The sequence below is a fragment of the Bubalus bubalis genome, chromosome 1, assembly GCF_019923935.1.
Source record: "Bubalus bubalis isolate 160015118507 breed Murrah chromosome 1, NDDB_SH_1, whole genome shotgun sequence".
Classification (NCBI taxonomy): Eukaryota; Metazoa; Chordata; class Mammalia; order Artiodactyla; family Bovidae; genus Bubalus; species Bubalus bubalis.
Window position 1 is genome coordinate 140,643,706 of NC_059157.1, and position 19,642 is coordinate 140,663,347.

Genomic DNA, 19,642 nt, shown 5'->3' on the forward strand with positions numbered 1-19,642 from the left:
CTAATTTCATTTTTTTTCAGGATATATAACCAAAAGTGGAATTTCTGGATCATATGGTAGCTCTATTTTTAATGTTTTGAGGAACCGCCATACTGTGTTCCATAGTGGCAGTGCCAATTTACATTCCCACTAATGGTGTTGAAAATTCCCTTTTCTCCACATACTCACCAACACTGTTTTCTGTTGCTTTCTGATAATAGCCATTCTAACAGATGTGAGAGGGTAATCGCTCATTATGGTTTTGATTGGCATTAATTCTTTTTTTAATATTTGGTAGAATTCATCAGGGAAACCATATAACCCTGGTTTTTTTGTGGTGGTTGTTCTTGGGAGATTTTGATGATTGAGTCAATTTCTTTACTCTTTATTGGTCTGTTCAGATTTTCTATTTCTTCATGATTCAGTAAGTGTATGTTTCTAGGAATTTATTCATTTCTTCTATGTTATCCAATTTGTTAGTATATAAATGTTCATAGTAGTTATTTCTGCACTATCAGTGGTGATGTCTCCTCCTTCATTTCTGATTTTATTCATTTGAGTCTTCTCTCTCATCTTTTATTTGTTAGCTTAGCTAAGGATTTATTTTATTTTTTTCAAATGACCAGCTCAGTGTTATTGATCTTTCCTATTGCTTTTCTTGTCTCTAATTCACTTATTGAATTAACCAAAATTTCCCTTTGGTTTTTAAGTAAAAATAAAAGACACAAATTTACTTTTTACCAAGAACTTTATGAAACAACATATTCACCATTTTGTTCCACCACTTTCTGCCGTTTTTCAGACAACTTCATAATTCCATCTTCCCAAAACATTTTATCTTTTTTGAGCAAAGAACTGTTCCAGGTGCCTTCTACAGTTTTCCAGGGAATTGAATTTTTTTCCATTAAGAGAATTTTGTAAAGATGTAAATAAACGAATATCCAAACCTGCAATGTCGGGTGAATACAGCAGATGAATCAGAACTTCCCAGTCAGGCTGTATAGCACTTATCGGCTGATCATCAAAGAAACATGAGGTCTTGTGTTATTCTGATGGAAAATTATGCATTTCTGTTGACTAATTCCAGAAACCTTCATTTGGTTTAATTGGGAGCAGTACTTGAAATTAATCATCTGGTTTTCTGGAAGGAATAGAGGACTCCCTTCCAATCCCATCACATACACAGCATCACCTTCTTTGGATGAAGACTGGTCTTTGGTGTGGTTGGTGGTGGTTCATTTTGCTTGTTCCACAATCTCTTCCATTTCACATTATTGTTAAGTATCCACTTTTCATCACCTGTCATAATTTTTTTTAAATACAGAACATTTTTTGTTATGTTTCAGTAGAGAATTGCAAGCAGAAATATGATCAAGAAGGTTTTTTTTCCTGCTTAACTTATGTAGAACCCAAATATCAAAGTGATTAACATGCCAATCTGGTACAGATGATTTTCAACACTTGATTTGGATATTCTGAGTATCTCAGCTGTCTCCCATGTGGTATAACATCGATTGTTCTCAATTAATGTATCGATGTAATCCCTATCGACTTCAACGGATCTACCCAACTGTGAAACATTGTTGAACAAGAAATCTCAGCATGACTCTTCACAAACCACTTCTGACATGTTCGATCAGTCACAGCACCTTCTCCATACATTGCACAGATCTTTTTTTGTGTTTAAGTTGGATTTTTACCTTTCTTGGAATAATTAACTATAACATGCTGAAAATGTTGCTCTTTTTTCTTCCATCTTCAATATTAAATGGCTACCCATTTATTTAACTTACATGCAGAGTACATCAAATGAAATGCCAGGCTGGATAAATCATAAGCTGGAATCAAGACTGCCAGGAGAAATACCAATGACTTCAGATATGCAGACAATATCACTCTAATGGCAGAATGTGAAGAGAAACTAAAGTGCCTCTTGATGAAGGTGAAAGAGGAAAGTGGAAAAGCTGGCTTAAAACTCAACATTCAAAATACTAACAACCCAGTTCCATCACTTCATGGCAAATAGATGGGGAAACAATGAGAGACTTTATTTTCTTGGGCTTTATTTTCTTCGGGCTCTAAAACCACTGTAGATGGTGAATGCAGCCATGAAATTAAAAGAATTCCTTGGAGGAAAAGCTATGACAAAACTAGACAGTGTATTAGAAAGCAGAGACTTCACTTTGCCAACAAAGTATATATAGTCAAAGCTATGGTTTTTCCAGTAGTCATGTATGGATGTGAGAGTTGGACCATAAAGAAGGCTGAGCACCGAAGAATTAATGCTTTTGAACTGTGGTGTTGGAGAAGACTCTTGAGAGTCCCGTGGCAGGCAAGGAGATCAAACCAGTCCATCCTAAAGGAAATCAATCCTGAATATTCATTGGAAGGACTGATGCTGAAGCTGAAGCTCCAATACTTTGGCCACCTGATGCAAAGAGCTGACTTACTGGAAAAAGACCCTGATGCTGGGAAAGATTGAAGGCAGGAGGAGAAGGGGATGACAGAGGACAAGATGATTGGATGACATCACTGACTTAATGGACTTGAGTTTGACCAAGCTCCATGAGATGGTGAAGGACAGGAAGGCCTGATGTGTTGCAGTCCATGGGGTCGCAAAGAGTCAGACATGACTGAATGACTGAAAAAAAAAAAAAAAAAAAAAAAACCTGACATATCTATAGAATAAGATGACATCTTAAGTCACTTTAGCTCTAACTTTCTGTGATTCTATGAATGAATTAATTAATATTTTGGTAAACAAAACATATTTCTACTTTGTCCATAAAGATATCACTATATTTGTATCTAGACTGTTCTGCTAGTTTAGTAATCATATCAATAAGATTAACCTGATATGCCTTATTTGAATGAGCTTATGTGGCTCCTAGTGATTCATTCTCAATTCCTCTCACTGCCCAACTGCAAATTATTCAACAGACTAGAGCTGTAGTGGGGATTGTTACATTAGACTGGGAGACGTCTCTAAATTTCATCATATTATAAAAAGGAGGAAGGTTTTTCAAAAGAAATGTTATCATATACTTTTTATCAGAAGTATATATGGCATATACAAGGTCAGCCCTACGAGGAGATAACCATGTATTGGATTGTTACAAATTAAGGGGAGTTAATTTGATCTCCACTTCATTTGTAACATGTGAATCGGACCACCTTATTAGTCATAAGATCATAAATGAAAAGTCTAAATGAGAGATAGGTCAAAATAACATTATTGTTGGAACATTACAGTCAATATGATTTAAAAAAAAGTCTATGAATGAATTACATTGATATCTATAATGCAAAGAGAGGCTGATCTTTAATGAACACATTGATGTTCTGTCTATAACAGAGATTTTCAGGATGGTAGAAATCAAGAGCATAGAGGGTATTTCAAGAGTGTAAAGTGTCTTTGTATGCACCTCAAATTATTCTATCTACTTAGCTTTTGACTCCTCCCTATATGGCAGTAATTGCAATGAGCACTTTCCACTCTTTGTTTTCTTAGTATTAAAATTCACAAAGAGGTAAATGGTGTGTGTGGTGGCCATGAAATATAACCCTCTCAGATCTCCTGCTCTAAGGAGCATAGTTGACTGATAATTCCAGCTGCCTTGCCCCTGGATCCACCACCACATTCTATGAGGCCACATTTTCTCCAGGCTGCTCACAGTGAGTGAACACGTGGTATGAAGGCATGAAATCAGAGGTATGAAGATTCCTTCAGGGCATGGGGTTTTATAATGAGTGGCTTTGTGGCTTCCCTGGTGGCTCAGATGGTAAAGTGTCTGCCTACAATGTGGGAGACCCAGGTTAGATCCCTGGGTTGGGAAGATCCCCTGGAGAAGGAAATGGCAACTCACTCCAGTACCCTTGCCTGGAAAATCCCACGGACAGAGGAGTCTGGCAGGCTACAGTCCATGGGGTCGCAAAGAGTCAGACACGACTGAGCAACTTCACTTTCTTTTGGGCTTCCCAGGTGGCACTACTGGTAAAGAACTCACCTGCCAATGCGAGAGACGTAAGAGATGCAGGTTTGATCCCTGGGTTGGGAAGATCCCCTGGAGGAGGCTAAGGCAACCCCCTCAAGTATTCCTTCCTGGAGAATCCCCATGGACAGAGGAGCCTGGTGGACTATAGTCCATAGGGTTGGACAGAGTCAAACACAACTGAAGCGACTTAGCATGTCTGCAATGGTTCAAAGACTCCTCTTTGGGCTGGCCAAAACTTTGTTAGAATTGAGATATAGTCTTGAGTCTCTTCTCACCCAGTCCTACTGAATCCTTTCTCCTCTCCTTTCACAGGTATCAGACCTGCATTGAAGTCTGAGGCTTTCCTTACCTACACCTACTTTTTCTCCCTTTATTTTTCACAGGAGTTTCCCCCAGTAAATCTCTTGCATGTCTAATATTGTGTTCACCTCTGCCTCTTAGGGGATGTTATTTAACATAATATGGAAAATTAAGAACTTCACTAGCTACTATCACTGAAATTTTTGGAAATAAATTAACTGTCCTCCTAGATATTTTGGTTTTACTGTAAGAAAACAAGAATTAAGGTCATTGAATATATTATTTTGAAGAGGATAGCAACTGTATTTCATCTTACTAATGCCAGTGTTGGATATTTTCCTCCAAATCTACTCTCTCCCTTGCTCTGTGTTTCCAAAGACCAGCCTCATTCACGGGGCTCACATCAACAGGCTTTCTTGCTTTCTAGCTTCTGGCTGGGTTTCGCCATAAGAAATACACATGAATACGGGAGAACAGGAAGGTTGTGTGGCTGTGTTTTTATTTTCCAGGCTCCCTCCATGTCAAGCCACAGGCTGGCATTAGTATGCTCTTCTACCAAAGGCAACAGCTCCTATCAAGATGCTGAAGGTGGTAACAGAGTCGCAAATACTTCATCACACCCTGTTGCTTTCTAACCTTGCCCACACTTTGTGGTCAGTCCCTTTGTTAAACTCTCTTCTGTTTCCTACTTGTTTTCTGCTAGAACTCAAGGTGATATTTAAAAACTCCCTGGTCCTTCTGGGGGTATAAAGCAGGTAATGACTATTTTTACAAGTCCTTTTCTCTATTTATTTACTAGATTACATTTTCTGTTTGGTATGCTATCTCATCTTTGCTTGCTGGGTTTATATCTATTCTTAGGAAGTAGAATGCCAATGGTGATACTGTGTTGAAAACATAGTTTATTTTTACTGTTGTTGAGATGTAAAATGATGTGGATTATAATCGTAACATTATACATTTTATTCACATTCAATATTTTTTCACATAAAATCTATATAGATATATTTTTATCATTTATGAACTTTTCTCTGTGTTATATTTAAACAGAAAGGTTTGTTTAAGTCTTTATGATATATGCTACATTATTTGCAGAAGTAATAAAAAGAAAAATAAGACTTTATAATTAAATCACTATCTAACATTCATTTAGGCCTATATACTTCCCCATGAAAATTGCTTTAGTTGCATTTAACAAGTTTTGATATGGAGCAATTTAATAGGAATTTAGATCTAATTATTTTCAAATGTCTATGATTATTTCTTAATTAATATACAAATTATTCAGAAATATATTTTTAAATTTCCAAATACAAGGATATTTTATCTATTAAATGATCTTCAACTTTTTGTGAGCTAGTATTTGATAAATTTCTTTTTATTAGTGCAAATATAAGAAAATATATATGTCTAATTACTGAGTACATGGTTCCAAATATGTATTAGACCAAAGGCATTTGAAGTGTTTTTGAAACTTCTATATCCTTATTTATGTTCTTCTATTGTATCTATTAGTTATTGAAAGAGATACCTTAGTATCTGCATTTAATAACTAAAGAATAAATCCACTTTACTCTTTATTGTTGTATAATAAACTATTTTGTCCATCCAGTATTTCTCGGTGTTTGTGGCCAATTTTCACTATTAGCTTTGTCCACTGACCTTCTGGAAATGAAAACCTCTGCAACTAATATGTTTGTATTATTCCTCTTTCACAAGTGAGGAAACAGAGGCATGGAAAATTTAAAGCATTTGCCTCATGTCATACATGTAGCAAGTGGCATTTCCAGGAGTTAAACCTAGTGGCCTGTAGCCATGTGCTCTATTGACATTCTTTATCATCATCATTATTATCATCACAGTATTTATAAATGACTCTGCCTATTTTCTAGTAATAATATAATTTAGTAGTACTAAAGTATCCAAGTCTGTGGTAGAGGGAATGAGAGTGAGTGCTGACTTTATTTTTTAGCTAGTTTCCCTCCTGGCAGCAAAATGCCTCCAGCAGTTCTAGACCACGTAGCTCCACATCACACCACCCAGGAGAAGATGCAGTCTTTTCCAGGAGACCCCAAGACAAAACAAGGAGGCGTCTCTTTCCAAAAATCCCTAGTAAATGCACCCTAGCACCGAGTTGGTTCTGATTAGGTAATGTGTCAATTCTTAAGTCAGTCATGGTACCCTGGGCAAAGGGATATAGTGATTGTTTAAATCAATTTGGACATATCTCTAGAACTCACAGTGGAGTCAGTCTCACCAAAAACACGGGAGCAGGCTTCTCAAAGGAAATATCATGAAATATTCCCAGAAACAGAGGAATAGATGTTTCGTGACAATGGATATTAGGTAAGCAGAGAGGATGGGAGGGTGTTCCAGCAATAGATAAGCAAAAGGAAAGTGTGAAGTGAGCATGATAGATAGAATGTTAAGAAAGGACTACAGTAAATCTATTATTGTTATAACACAGGAAAATTTTCCACGTAGAGAGCCAAGCTACCAATTCTTTCTGATTTTTCTTCTCCCTCTAAACAGAACATATTTTGCTCTTGGAACAAAGAATGTGCTTCAGAGCCACAGTCTCTGGGATCACAATCATTCCTCATCCTTAATTTACTGCAATCAGACTTTGCTCTCAGCCCTCCATGGAAATGTTTTCTGATTCCCAATCAAGGCCTCCCAGGGATCGAGAGAGGTCAGAGTACCAGAGTCTTAAACAAGGGGGAGCAAGAGCAATAGATCACCCCCTAAAAACATTCTCTCCAAGTGGCATCCTTGGAAGAAAGTTCATGGTAGAAGCAGTGTGAAAGAGAACCCAGTGAGTTTATTATGTTTACAGCAGTGCTCAGGTAATAAGCCAAATGGCAAATAGGGAAGTAGGAAGGGGTTTTTAATTTAACCATTTTAATACAATGGTTTCCTCACCAAGCAATGGTGCAGCGTTAGTCCTTAGATCAGGCTTGTCTTCAGATTTGTACCATCTGACGGTAGAACCTAGCTAACTGTGGGAGTGTTTCCTTTTCTTTTTAAAAAATATTTATTTGGCTGCACTGGGTCTTAGTTGTGGCATCTGGGATCTAGTTCACCAACCAGGGATTGAACCCGGATCCTCTGCTTTGGAAGCTTAGATTCTTAACCACTGAACCACCAGGGAAGTCCTGTGGGAGCATTTTCATGTGAGGATCTCGGTATATTAAAAGTTGCTGCTGCTGCTGCTAAGTCGCTTCAGTTGTGTCCGACTCTGTGCGACCCCATAGACGGCAGCCCACCAGGCTCCCCCGTCCCTGGGATTCTCCAGGCAAGAACACTGGAGTGGGTTGCCATTTCCTTCTCCAATGCATGAAAGTGAAAAGTGAAGGTGAAGTTGCTCAGTTGTATCTGACTCTTAGCAACCCCATGGACTGCAGCCTACCAGGCTCCCCCGTCCCTGGGATTCTCCAGGCAAGAACACTAGAGTGGGGTGCCATTTCCTTCTCCGATGCATGGAAGTGAAAAGTGAAAGTGAAGTTGCTCAGTCAGGGGATAACAAAACAGTTCACAAAAATTGGGGGTTATTTTATCTAGTTACACTTAACAAATTAATGCTTTCATACTCAGAAATATGCCCATGTTATGGGATATGTGTCACCAGACTATAAGGTGGGAATATATCAGGATTATTCAAGGACTAGCAAGAAGATCACTATATTTATAGGGTAGCAAGGAAGGGGTAGGCTTCAAGGGCCAGTACTTCCCTGGTGGCTCAGATGGTAAAGACTGCCTGCAATGCAGGAGACACAGGCTCGATCCCTGGGTCAGGAAGATCCCCTGGAAAAGGGAATGGCAACCCACTCCAGTATTCTTGACTGGAAAATTCCATGGACAGAGGAGCTTGGTGGGCTATAGTCCATGGGGTCACAGAGTCTAACACGACTGAGCAACTAACACTTTGACTTTTCAAGCAAGGGGTGGACCAGTAGAAGATAAGTTTGGGAGGAGGATATGAGAGCCCAGAGGGTGGAGGGTCCTGGAGGCACTGCCTGAATGAAATGCGGAGCTTTTGGTGGATTTGGAACAGAGCACAAGAGTAGCATGAACTGACTTGGGTTTCAGCCAGTCTAGCTTCTGTGGAGAACAGACTATTGGAAGCTAGAGTAGAGGCAAGGAGAACAGACAGGAGACTTGCAGTAATCTGGGTGTAAGATAATGGACAAACTTGGGAGATGGGAAGATTCTGTTTGTATTCTGAAGGCAGAGCAAATAGGATTTGTTGATAGATTAGATATGGGGGGAGGGTGTAAAAGAAAGGGTGATGAGATGATTCCAAGGTATTTGGCCCAAGTAACTGGAAGAATGGTGTTACCATCAGCCAAGACAGGGAACAGGATCCAGGAGACAACCAGAGTTCAGTTTAGGGCATGTTGAGTGTGAGATGCCTGTTAGATTTCTGGATTTAACTGGTTGTCTGATCTAAGGGAAGCCCCTTAACTTCTCTAGGCTTCATCTGCAAAATGAGACATTTGGGCCAGAAAAACTTCAAAGTCCCTCCAGCATTTATTTGATTCTAAATTTCACTTAGCTAAGTTGATTTTGTGCTGTATTTTAGAGTAAATTTTAGTTTTGCAATTTGAAACAGGGAGGTCAGAGTAAGCCTCGTTGGAAAAATCACTTTTAGACAAAGGAAATATAGAAGCTAACCATGAAAGAGTGTTCCATGCTGAGAAAAGCACCTGTGCATGGGTCCTGAGGTAAGAGTGAGAGTGAACCCGTTCATAAAATGGTTCAATTTGAGAAATACGGGTTAAATACAAGGCACACACTGGACCAATAAAACCCACAGAGAGCAGAAAGTCTATAATGAAGGGAAAAAGAGACATTAAAAAGTCTTAAAGGATTCAAAAGCTAGTGGAACATCAAACAGCTTTTAGAAAAACAGCAATTTGATGATTCAAGCATAAATGAATGAGAAACATAAGAATTACTTTTCCTCTTAAATTGCTCTGAATAAAAATTTAGACATAAAAGTCCTGGCAAATATGGTTTAGATGGTTTTGTAACCCTTTGCTCCTCTTTGGAAAACTCAACATTTTAAAATTTCAAATTAAGTTTTTGTAAACAATCTTGAATTCAGCAATAATGAAACAATTTGATGTTTGAAGAACTAATGCCAAGCACATCAAAGAACAGGATAACTACTAGAAAAATAATACAAATCATGAAATAATGAAGTTTCCAATTATATTACAATTCTTTTTAATACAGTTAGGAGCTTTAAAATTTAATAAAAGCAAGGACGATTTCACCATGAAATAGACAAAATCTTTTTGCTTTTGGTATTGTCTAGAATGTAGGCTAAGTACATTTTTTTTTTTCTGTTCCCCAATCAATATCTGTTGATATTTAACGCAAACCTGACAAAATTGGGAGAGATACTTAATTAATTTAGATGGAATGTGAAACCCTTCCTCGCCTTCCTGGGGCTGGAATAATTGAAATATAAGTGGGAAAGAACAGAGAGGAGAATGTGTCAGGGGAGGAGTGCGGTCATGGCCTGTGTGGTACGCAGGTGGAATATAGTTATCATCCAGGGAGGGAGATTCCAAGTCTCAGATCCTGGCCCTATGGATAGTAATGACAGAAAAACCTTACAGGGCACTTACTATGTGGCAAGGCATGCCTTTTACACACATGTAATAGTATCTTTCATTTTGATAAGTGAAGTATATAGCAACCGGTCATAGGATTTTTAATTTAAAGATGTATTCCACTGCCTTCTAGCTTCTAGTGTTGCAAAGGAAAATTTCACTGCCAGCCTGTTTCCCTTCCCTTCCCCACCCTGACCCCCTTTACAGATAACTTATTCATTCTGTCTGGAAGCTTATAAGATTTTCCTCTTTATACTTAGGCAAATAGTAACAGAAAATGCTTAAAGACTGCTTACTATGCACCAGTAAATATTCAAAGCATCTCACATATATTAATACATTTTATCACTGCAGTAACACTTTGAAAGCATTACTGTTTACTATCCTTAGTTTACAGGTGAGAAAACAGAGACATTGAATAAGCTATCCAAGTTAAATAACCTGCACACAGTTGAGTCAAGAGAGCTGATAAATAGAAGAGAACACAGAAGACAAAACCACTGTAAATGCTGTTCTAAAGGCACTGTACTTCATCGAGTGCAGGAAATTTGAAAGAGATATCTTATCAAAGATGATGGAGCTGCTGAGATTGTTAGTACCCTGGTGTGTGCCGCAGGGGAAACTGATTGAAGGAAATTCTCTGAGCCCAGCACCTGGAGGCTGCCCTGGGTTAGATCACATCTCTGCTCTTTTAAAACATACTTAAGAAAGAACAAAATCTTGACCATGGCTTACGTGGCCTTGCATGAGTTGGGCCCCTGTACACTTTTCCACTATAAACACTTATATTTTTGTTTGCTTTGTTTTGGTTACCCAGCCCTTGGAATACTCTCCTTAACTTGGGGAATTCATGACCCTTCCAGATCTTGCCTCTCTGTTGAAGGCATACAGCTTTTCCAGCTCCACTTTTTATCAAGGTCAGAAACTACATCAAATGTGAATGACTGAAGAACTGGCAATGTTTAACCTGCGGGAGAGGAGACTTTGGTGGGGGTGGGTGGGTGAGTGAAGGAAACCATTGATAGAGGCCTCTCCAAATATTTGGAGAGCCAGCAAATGAAAGAAGGCTGTGACTCAGGAGCAGAAATCAGGAGTGGAGGAGGAGAAATCGGGGAGAAAAAGTGAGATAGCCAAGCGGTGGGGAAACAGCTCCAAACAAATTCTCCAAAACGATTACTTCTGTATAATTTTTTTTAAATTAACTTTCTTAAGGATATAGTTTTCATATAATAAAAATGCATCTATCTTCAATGTACATTTTTAAGAATTTTGACAAATGAATTCACCCATGTAATTAATCAAAATACCACACACCCCAAAAAAGTTCATTTTTGCTCCATTCAAATCACCTACTCCTGCCCCCTCCCCTAGCTTACCACTAATCTGATATTGGTTACTAAATCTAGAATTTCATATAATGTAATCATACATTTAATGTCTGGCTTCTTTCACTGGGCACAATGTTTTTGAGATTCATTGCTGTTGTAGCATGTATTTGTTCATTTCTATTTATCTCTCTTTATAGTAGTAGTCTATTGAGGAGCTATACCAAATTCATTCATCCATTCATTTGTTGATGGACATTTGGCTTGTTTTCAAATGTTTGTTATCTTGAAGCTGCCATAACCATTCATGTAAAAATGTTTGTGTGGACAACTATTTTCATTTCTCTTGGGTAAATACTCAAGTGAAATTGCTAGGTTACATGGTTCAGTTCAGTTCAGTTCAGTCACTCAGTCGTGTCCGACTCTGCGACCCCATGAATCGCAGCACGCCAGGCATCCCTGTCCATCACCGACTCCCGGAGTTCACTCAGACTCACGTCCATCAAGTCAGTGATGCCATCCAGCCATCTCATCCTCTGTCGTCCCCTTCTCCTCCTGCCCCCAATCCCTCCCAGCATCAGAGTCTTTTCCAATGAGTCAACTCTTCGCATGAGGTGGCCAAAGGACTGGAGTTTCAGCTTTAGCATCATTCCTTCCAAAGAAATCCCAGGGCTGATCTTCAGAATGGACTGGTTGGATCCCCTTGCAGTCCAAGGGACTCTCAAGAGTCTTCTCCAACACCACAGCTCAAAAGCATCAATTCTTCAGGGCTCAGCTTTCTTCACAGTCCAACTCTCACATCCATACATGACCACTGGAAAAACCGTAGCATTGACTAGACAGACCTTTGTTGGCAAAGTAATGTCTCTGCTTTTCAATATGCTATCTAGGTTGGTCATAAGTGCATATTTAACTTTTCAAGAAACTGCCAAGCTTCTTGCTAAAATATTTTACATTCCTACCAACAATGCATTAGATTTCCAGTTGCTCCATACCCTTGCTGACATTTAGTGTTTTAAGTCTTTAAATTGAAGCCCTCTCATTGGCCTTTGGTGTATACCATCACAGCTTTAATTTGCACTTCCTGAATGACTAATGATTTTGGATGTTGAGCATTTTTTCATGTGTTTATTTGTTGTTCCCATAGCTTCTTTGGTGAAATGTCAGTTAAAATCTTTTCCCCATTTTTCACGAGTTGTTTAAGAGTTGCAACATCCTTTATATTGTCTGAATAGAACTCCTTTATCAGGATTATGTTTTAGAAATATTTTATCAAAAACCATGGTTTGAATTTCTTGGCAGTCATCTTAAGAGAAGAAGTTTTCAATTTGATGAAGTTCAATTTAAGCTCTTTATTTTTTGGTTCATGCTTTTTGCATCCTATCTGAAAGAATCTTTGTATAACTAAAAGTCACAAAGATTTTCTTCTAGATGTCTTATTATTTTAGCTCTTACACTTTGATCTCATGTCTAATTCTTATGTGGGCTTCAGTTGTGTCCAACTCTTTGTGACCCTATGGAGTATAGCCTACCAGGCTCCTCTGCCCGTGGGATTTTCCTGGCAAGGATACTGGAATGGATTACCATGCCCACCTCCAAGGGATCTTCCTGATCTAGGGGTTGAACCCATGTCTCCTGTATTGCAGGCAGATTGCTTACCATTGAGCCCCTGGGGAAACCCGTCTGATTCTTACCCTGGCACAATTCAGTTCAGTTCAATTCAGTTCAGTCGCTCAGTCGTGTCCGATTCTTTGCGACCCCATGAATTGCAGCACGCCAGGCCTCCCTGTCCATCACCAATTCCTAGAGTTCACCCAAACTCATGTCCATCGAGTCGGTGATGCCACCCAGCCATCTCATCCTCTGTCGTCCCCTTCTCTTCCTGCCCCAATCCCTCCCAGCATCAGGGTCTTTTCCAATGAGTCAACTCTTCACATGAGGTGGCCAAAGTATTGGAGTTTCAGCTTTAGCGTAAGTCCTTCCAATGAACACCCAGAACTGATCTCCTTCAGAATGGACTGGCTGGATCTCCTTGCAGTCCAAGGGACTCTCAAGAGTCTTCTCCAACACCACAGTTCAAAAGCATCAATTGTTCAGTGCTCAGCTTTCTTCACAGTCCAACTCTCACATCCATACATGACCACTGGAAAAACCATAGCCTTGACTAGATGGACCTTTGTTGGCAAAGTAATGTCTCTGCTTTTCAATATGCTATCTAGGTTGGTCATAACATTCCTTCCAAGGAGTAAACGTCTTTTAATTTCATGGCTCCAATCACCATCTGCAGTGATTTTGGAGCCCAAAAAAATAAAGTCTGACACTGTTTCCACTGTTTCCCCATCTATTTCCCAGAAGTGATGGGACCAGATGCCATGATCTTCGTTTTCTGAATGTTGAGCTTTAAGCCAGCTTTTTCACTCTCCACTTTCACTTTCATCAAGAGGCTTTTGAGTTCCTCTTCACTTTCTGCCATAAGGGTGGTGTCATCTGCATATCTGAGGTCATTGATATTTCTCCCGGCAATCTTGATCCCAGCTTGTGCTTCTTCCAGCCCAGTGTTTCTCATGATGTACTCTGCATATAAGTTAAATAAGCAGAGTGACAATATACAGCCTTGACAAACTCCTTTTCCTATTTGGAACCAGTCTGTTGTTCCATGTCCAGTCTAACTGTTGCTTCCTGACCTGCATACAGATTTCTCAAGAGGCAGGTCAAGTGGTCTGGGATTCCCATCTCTCAGAATTTTCCACAGTTTATTGTGATCCACACAGTCAAAGGCTCTGGCATAGTCAATAAAGCAGAAATAGATGTTTTTCTGGAACTCTCTTGCTTTTTTGATGATCCAATGGATGTTGGCAATTTGGACTCTGGTTCCTCTGCCTTTTCTAAAACCAGCTTGAACATCAGGAAGTTCACGGTTCACATATTGCTGAAGCCTGGCTTGGAGAATTTTGAGCATTACTTTACTAGCATGTGAGATGAGTGCAATTGTGCGGTAGTTTGAGCATTCTTTGGCATTGCCTTTCTTTGGGATTGGAATGAAAACTGACCTTTTCCAGTCCTGTGGCCACTGCTGAGTTTTCCAAATTTGCTGGCATATTGAGTGCAGCACTTTCACAGCATTATCTTTCAGGATTTGAAATAGCTCAACTGGAATTCCATCACCTCCACTAGCTTTGTTCGTAGTGATGCTTTCTAAGGCCCACTTGACTTCACATTCCTGGATGTCTGGCTCTAGGTGAGTGATGACACCATTGTGATTATCTTGGTTGTGTAGATCTTTTTTGTACCCTGGCAACATAATCTTGACTAATGTAACTTTATAGTAAATCTTGAAACAGGTAGTGTAGCTCCCCAACTTTGTTCTTCATTTTCAAAATTGTTTTTCTGTTTTAATTTTTTTGCATTTCCATATAAAATTTATAATCAGCTTAATTTCTAAAAAAAAGTTTTCTGGGATTTTGCTCTACATTGAATCTACAAATAAATTTGAGGAAAATTGACATCTTAATATTGATAAATAATATTGAACATAGTATATCTAATTGTGAAGGCCTTCCTTAATTTTCTTAGCAGTCTTTTTAGTTTTCAGTTTTTAAGTCTCGAACATTTTTTTTGTTTAATTTTCCTTAAGCATATTATGTTTTTAATGCTGTTGTAAATGGTGTTTAAAATTTTCAATTTCTAATTGTTTGTTGCTGATATAACAATTGATTATTGTATACTGACATGGTCTCCTGTAATTTTCCTAAGCATACTTGCTAGATCTTTTAGTGTTTTTGGAGATATCTTAACCATGTCCACATAATGACCATGTTCTCTATGAGCAAATCTGTTTAACTGCTTTCTTTACAATCTTTCTTTACTTTTTCCTTTTCTGATTAACATTCCCCCTGTACAGTGTTGAATAGGAGTGGAAGGACTAGACATCTTTGCTTTTTATCCAGTCTTAAGGGAAAGGCATTCAACCTTTCACCACTAAGTGTGATGTCAGCCAATGAGCTGTGAGCTGTATGGATCCCCTTTTCAAGCTGTAGAAGTTTCTACTTATAGTTTGCTTAGAGTTCCATTTTGTTTTCTTTTATTATAATATAAAGAAAGAGTATTGGGTTTTGTCAAATGCTTTTCCTATATCTATTGTGGTTTTAAACCAATCTTATCACTATGTCTCATTTAATCAAAAAAGGAGACAATAAGAGTCAATGAGGATGTGGCAAAGGTGGAACCCTCATGTACTGCTGAGGGGAATGTTTAACAGTATAGTCACTATGGAAAACAGTTTGTCAGTTCCTCAAAAAGCTGGACAGAGTTACCCTATGACCCTACAATTCTATTCTTGGTATCACTTTATGGGAAATAGATGGGGAAACAGTGGAAACAGTGTCAGACTTTATTTTTTTGGGCTCCAAAATCACTGCAGATGGTGACTGCAGCCATGAAATTAAAAGACGCTTACTCCTTGGAAGGAAAGTTATGACCAACCTAGATAGCATATTGAAAAGCAGAGACATTACTTTGCCAACAAAGGTCCATCTAGTCAAGGCTATAGTTTTTCCTGTGGTCATGTATGGATGTGAGAGTTGGACTGTGAAGAAGGCTGAGTGTCGAAGAATTGATGGTTTTGAACTGTGGTGTTGGAGAAGACTCTTGAGAGTCCCTTGGACTGCAAGGAGATCCAACCAGTCCATTCTGAAGGAGATGAGCCCTGGGATTTCTTTGGAAGGAATGATGCTAAAGCTGAAACTCCAGTCCTTTGGCCACCTCATGCGAAGAGTTGACTCATTGGAAAAGACTCTGATGCTGGGAGGGATTGAGGGCGGGAGGAGAAGGGGACGACAGAGGATGAGATGATTGGATGGCATCACTGACTCGATGGACGTGAGTCTGGGTGAACTCCAGGAGTTGGTGATGGGCAGGGATGCCTGGCGTGCTGCGATTCATGGGGTCGCAAAGAGTCGGACACGACTGAGCGACTGAACTGAACTGATATACTCAAAATAAATGAAAACATATGTCCACATGAAAAGTTGTGTAAGAATGATGATAGCAGTGTTAGTCAAAAAAGTGGACAACCCGTATGTCCATCAAACTGATAAATATATAAGCAAAATATGGTATAGCTGACCCATTAGTTTGAAATCCATGGGTCCACTTACAAGCAGCTATTTTTCAGTAATAAATACTACAGTGCTACTTGGTTCGTGGTTGATTAAACTATGGTTCTGGAGGAACTGTAGGGCCAATTATATGCAGATTAATCTGTGCATTGTTCAAGGGCCCATTGTATATCCACACAATGGAAAAATATTTGGCTGTAAAAAGGAATTAAGAACTGATACATGCTACAGCCTGAATGAGCCTTGAAAGCATTCTGCAAATTGAAAGAAGCAGTCACAAAATACCATGTATTATATAACTCCATTGGTATAAAATGCCCCAAATAGGCAAATACTTAGAGATAGCAGATTAGTGGTTTGCAGAGACAGGGGAGAAAGAATTGGGTAGTGAATACTAATGGATACATTAGTATGCATATTTAAGGTAATAAATAATCATGATGGTTACACAATCTTTGAATAGACTGAATTATTAAACACCATTGCACTGTATACTTTAAATGGGTGAATTTCATGGTATGTGAATTATATTTCAGTTAAAAAATAATAAAGCACAGCTACTTGACATTCCTGGATTAGAATGTAAGCATTCCTACTAAACATTGCTTGAATGTGACATATTATCATTTTTAGTTTGACATACTAAAATGTTGTTAAAACTTTTTTGTCTATTGTTATATAGTCATTTTTAGCAATGCCCTTGGTTTTAACCTCAGCATAATACTATTTTCATAAAAGCAACTGTATTATTTATTTTTTAAAGGTATAGTAAAATTTACCTGTGAAACCATTTGAACCTGGAGTTTCTTTGTGAGAGGTTTTTAACTACAATTCAATTTACTTTTTAGGTACAGATTGTCTATTTCTTATTGAATGAGTTTGGCAGTTTGTATTTTTCTAAAATTTTCCCATTTTGCTTAAGTTGTCAAATTTATTGGCATGAAGTTGTTTATAATATTTCCTTATTTTTTATTGTCTGAGGATCTAGATGATATTCCTATTTGCATTCCATATATTGATAACTTATGTCTTTTATTTTGATTAATCAATTCTAGTAATTCTTTTAAAAGAAACAATCTTTTGTGCCATTGATTTCCTTTATTTCATTGACTTGTGCTCTTAGCTTTATCATTACTTGTGTTCTACTTACTTTGGGTTTAATTACTTCTTTTTCTAGTTCCTCAAAATGGAAACTTAGATTATTGACTTGAGCATTTAAAGTTATAAATTTCCCTCTACATTCTACTTTAGCTCTTTCCCATAAATTCAATATATTGTGTTTTAATTTTCATTCAGTTAAAAATATATTCTAATTTCCTTTGTGATTTCTTCTTTGAGTAATTTACTTTATTTTATTTTAGCCACACCACGTGGTGTGTGAGATTTTGGTTCCCCAACCAGGGATCAACCTTGCCTCCCCTGCAGTGGGAGCATGGAGTTTTAACCACTGGACAATGAGGGAAGTCCTTTTTGAGTAATTTAGAAATGTATTGCTCAAGTACTAAATATCTGGGTGGGAGGATTTCCGGGAATTTTTTTCTTATTGACTTGTAATTTAATTTCATCATGATTGAGAATACACACTGCATGTTTTCAATGCTTTTAAATTTGTTGAAACTTCTTTTAAGATCTAGATTACAGTTGATATTTGTGAATGTTTCACTGGCATTTGAAAAGAAGGGCTATCTATTATTGTTTGATAGGGCGTTTAAATAGAATGTTACTGTTCAAGCTGTTAGTATTGTTAGTGCTATCTACTTGTTCTATCAATTACTGGGGGAGGATTGTTGAACTCCCCAATTACAGGCATACATAGTTTAATTGCACTTTGCTTTATTGAGCTTCACAGATACCTGGTCTGTTACAGATTGAAGGTTTGTGGCAACCCTGTGTTGTTAGATGATGATTTGAATTTTTAATTTTTAAAATTAAGATATGTACATTTGTTTAGACATAATGTTATTGCACACTTAATCAACTCAGAATAGTATAAACATTACTTTTATACACACTGGGAAGCCAAAAAATTTATGTGACTCACTTTATTGTGGTGATCTAGAACCAAACCCACAATATCTCTGTTCAGTTCAGTTCAGTTGCTCAGTCGTGTCCGACTCTTTCTGACCCCATGAATTGCAGCACGCCAGGCCTCCCTGTCCATCACCAATTCCTAGAGTTCACCCAAACTCATGTCCATCAAGTCGGTGATGCCATCCAGCCATCTCATCCTCTGTTGTCCCCTTCTCCTCCAGCCCCCAATCCCTCCCAGTAATAGGGTCTTTTCCAATGAGTCGACTCTTCACATGAGGTGGCCAAAGTATCAGTTCAGTTCAGTTCAGTCGCTCAGTCGTGTCCAGCTCTTTGCAACCCCATGAATCACAGCACGTCAGGCATCCCTGTCCATCACCAACTTCCCGAGTTCACTCAAACTCACGTCCATCGAGTCAGTGATGCCATCCAGCCATCTCATCCTCTGTCGTCCCCTTCTCCTCCTGCACTCAATCCCTCCCAGCATCAGAGTCTTTTCCAGTGAGTCAACTCTTCGCATGAGATGGCCAAAGGACTGGAGTTTCAGCTTTAGCATCATTCCTTCCAAAGAAATCCCAGGGCTGATCTCCTTCAGAATGGATTGGTTGGATCTCCTTGCAGTCCAAGGGACTCTCAAGAGTCTTCTCCAACACCACAGTTCAAAAGCATCAATTCTTTGGCTCTCAGCCTTCTTCACAGTCCAACTCTCACATCCATACATGACCACAGGAAAAACTATAGCCTTGACTAGATGGACCTTTGTTGGCAAAGTAATGTCTCTGCTTTTCAATATGCTATCTAGGAGCATATGCTATCAATATGCTTCCAAGGAGTAAGCGTCTTTTAATTTCATGGCTGCAGTCACCATCTGCAGTGATTTTGGAGCCAAGAAAAATAAAGTCAGCCACTGTTTCCTCATCTATTTCCCATGAAGTGATGGGACCAGATGCCATGATCTTCGTTTTCTGAATGTTGAGCTTTAAGCCAACTTTTTCACTCTCCACTTTCACTTTCCTCAAGAGGCTTTTGAGTTCCTCTTCACTTTCTGCCATAAGGGTGGTGTCATCTGTATATCTGAGGTTATTGATATTTTTCCCGGCAATCTTGATTCCAGCTTGTGTTTCTTCCAGTCCAGTGTTTCTCATGATGTACTCTGCATATAAGTTAAATAAGCAGGGTAACAATATACAGACTTGATGTACTCCTTTTCCTATTTGGAACCAGTCTGGTGTTCCATGTCCAGTTCTAACTGTTGCTTCCTGACCTGCATACAGATT

General features: G+C 38.6%; 1 long non-coding RNA gene across 1 annotated transcript in view; it reads right to left on the bottom strand.

Moving 5' to 3' along the window:
- Positions 1-2,560: 2,560 nt before the first annotated feature.
- The window catches only part of LOC102414166, a 60,204-nt gene continuing 43,122 nt past the window's right edge, over positions 2,561-19,642 (bottom strand). The window contains exon 3 of the long non-coding RNA XR_328421.3: positions 2,561-2,620. This is a non-coding gene — a long non-coding RNA (uncharacterized LOC102414166). The remainder of the gene's footprint in view (positions 2,621-19,642) is intronic.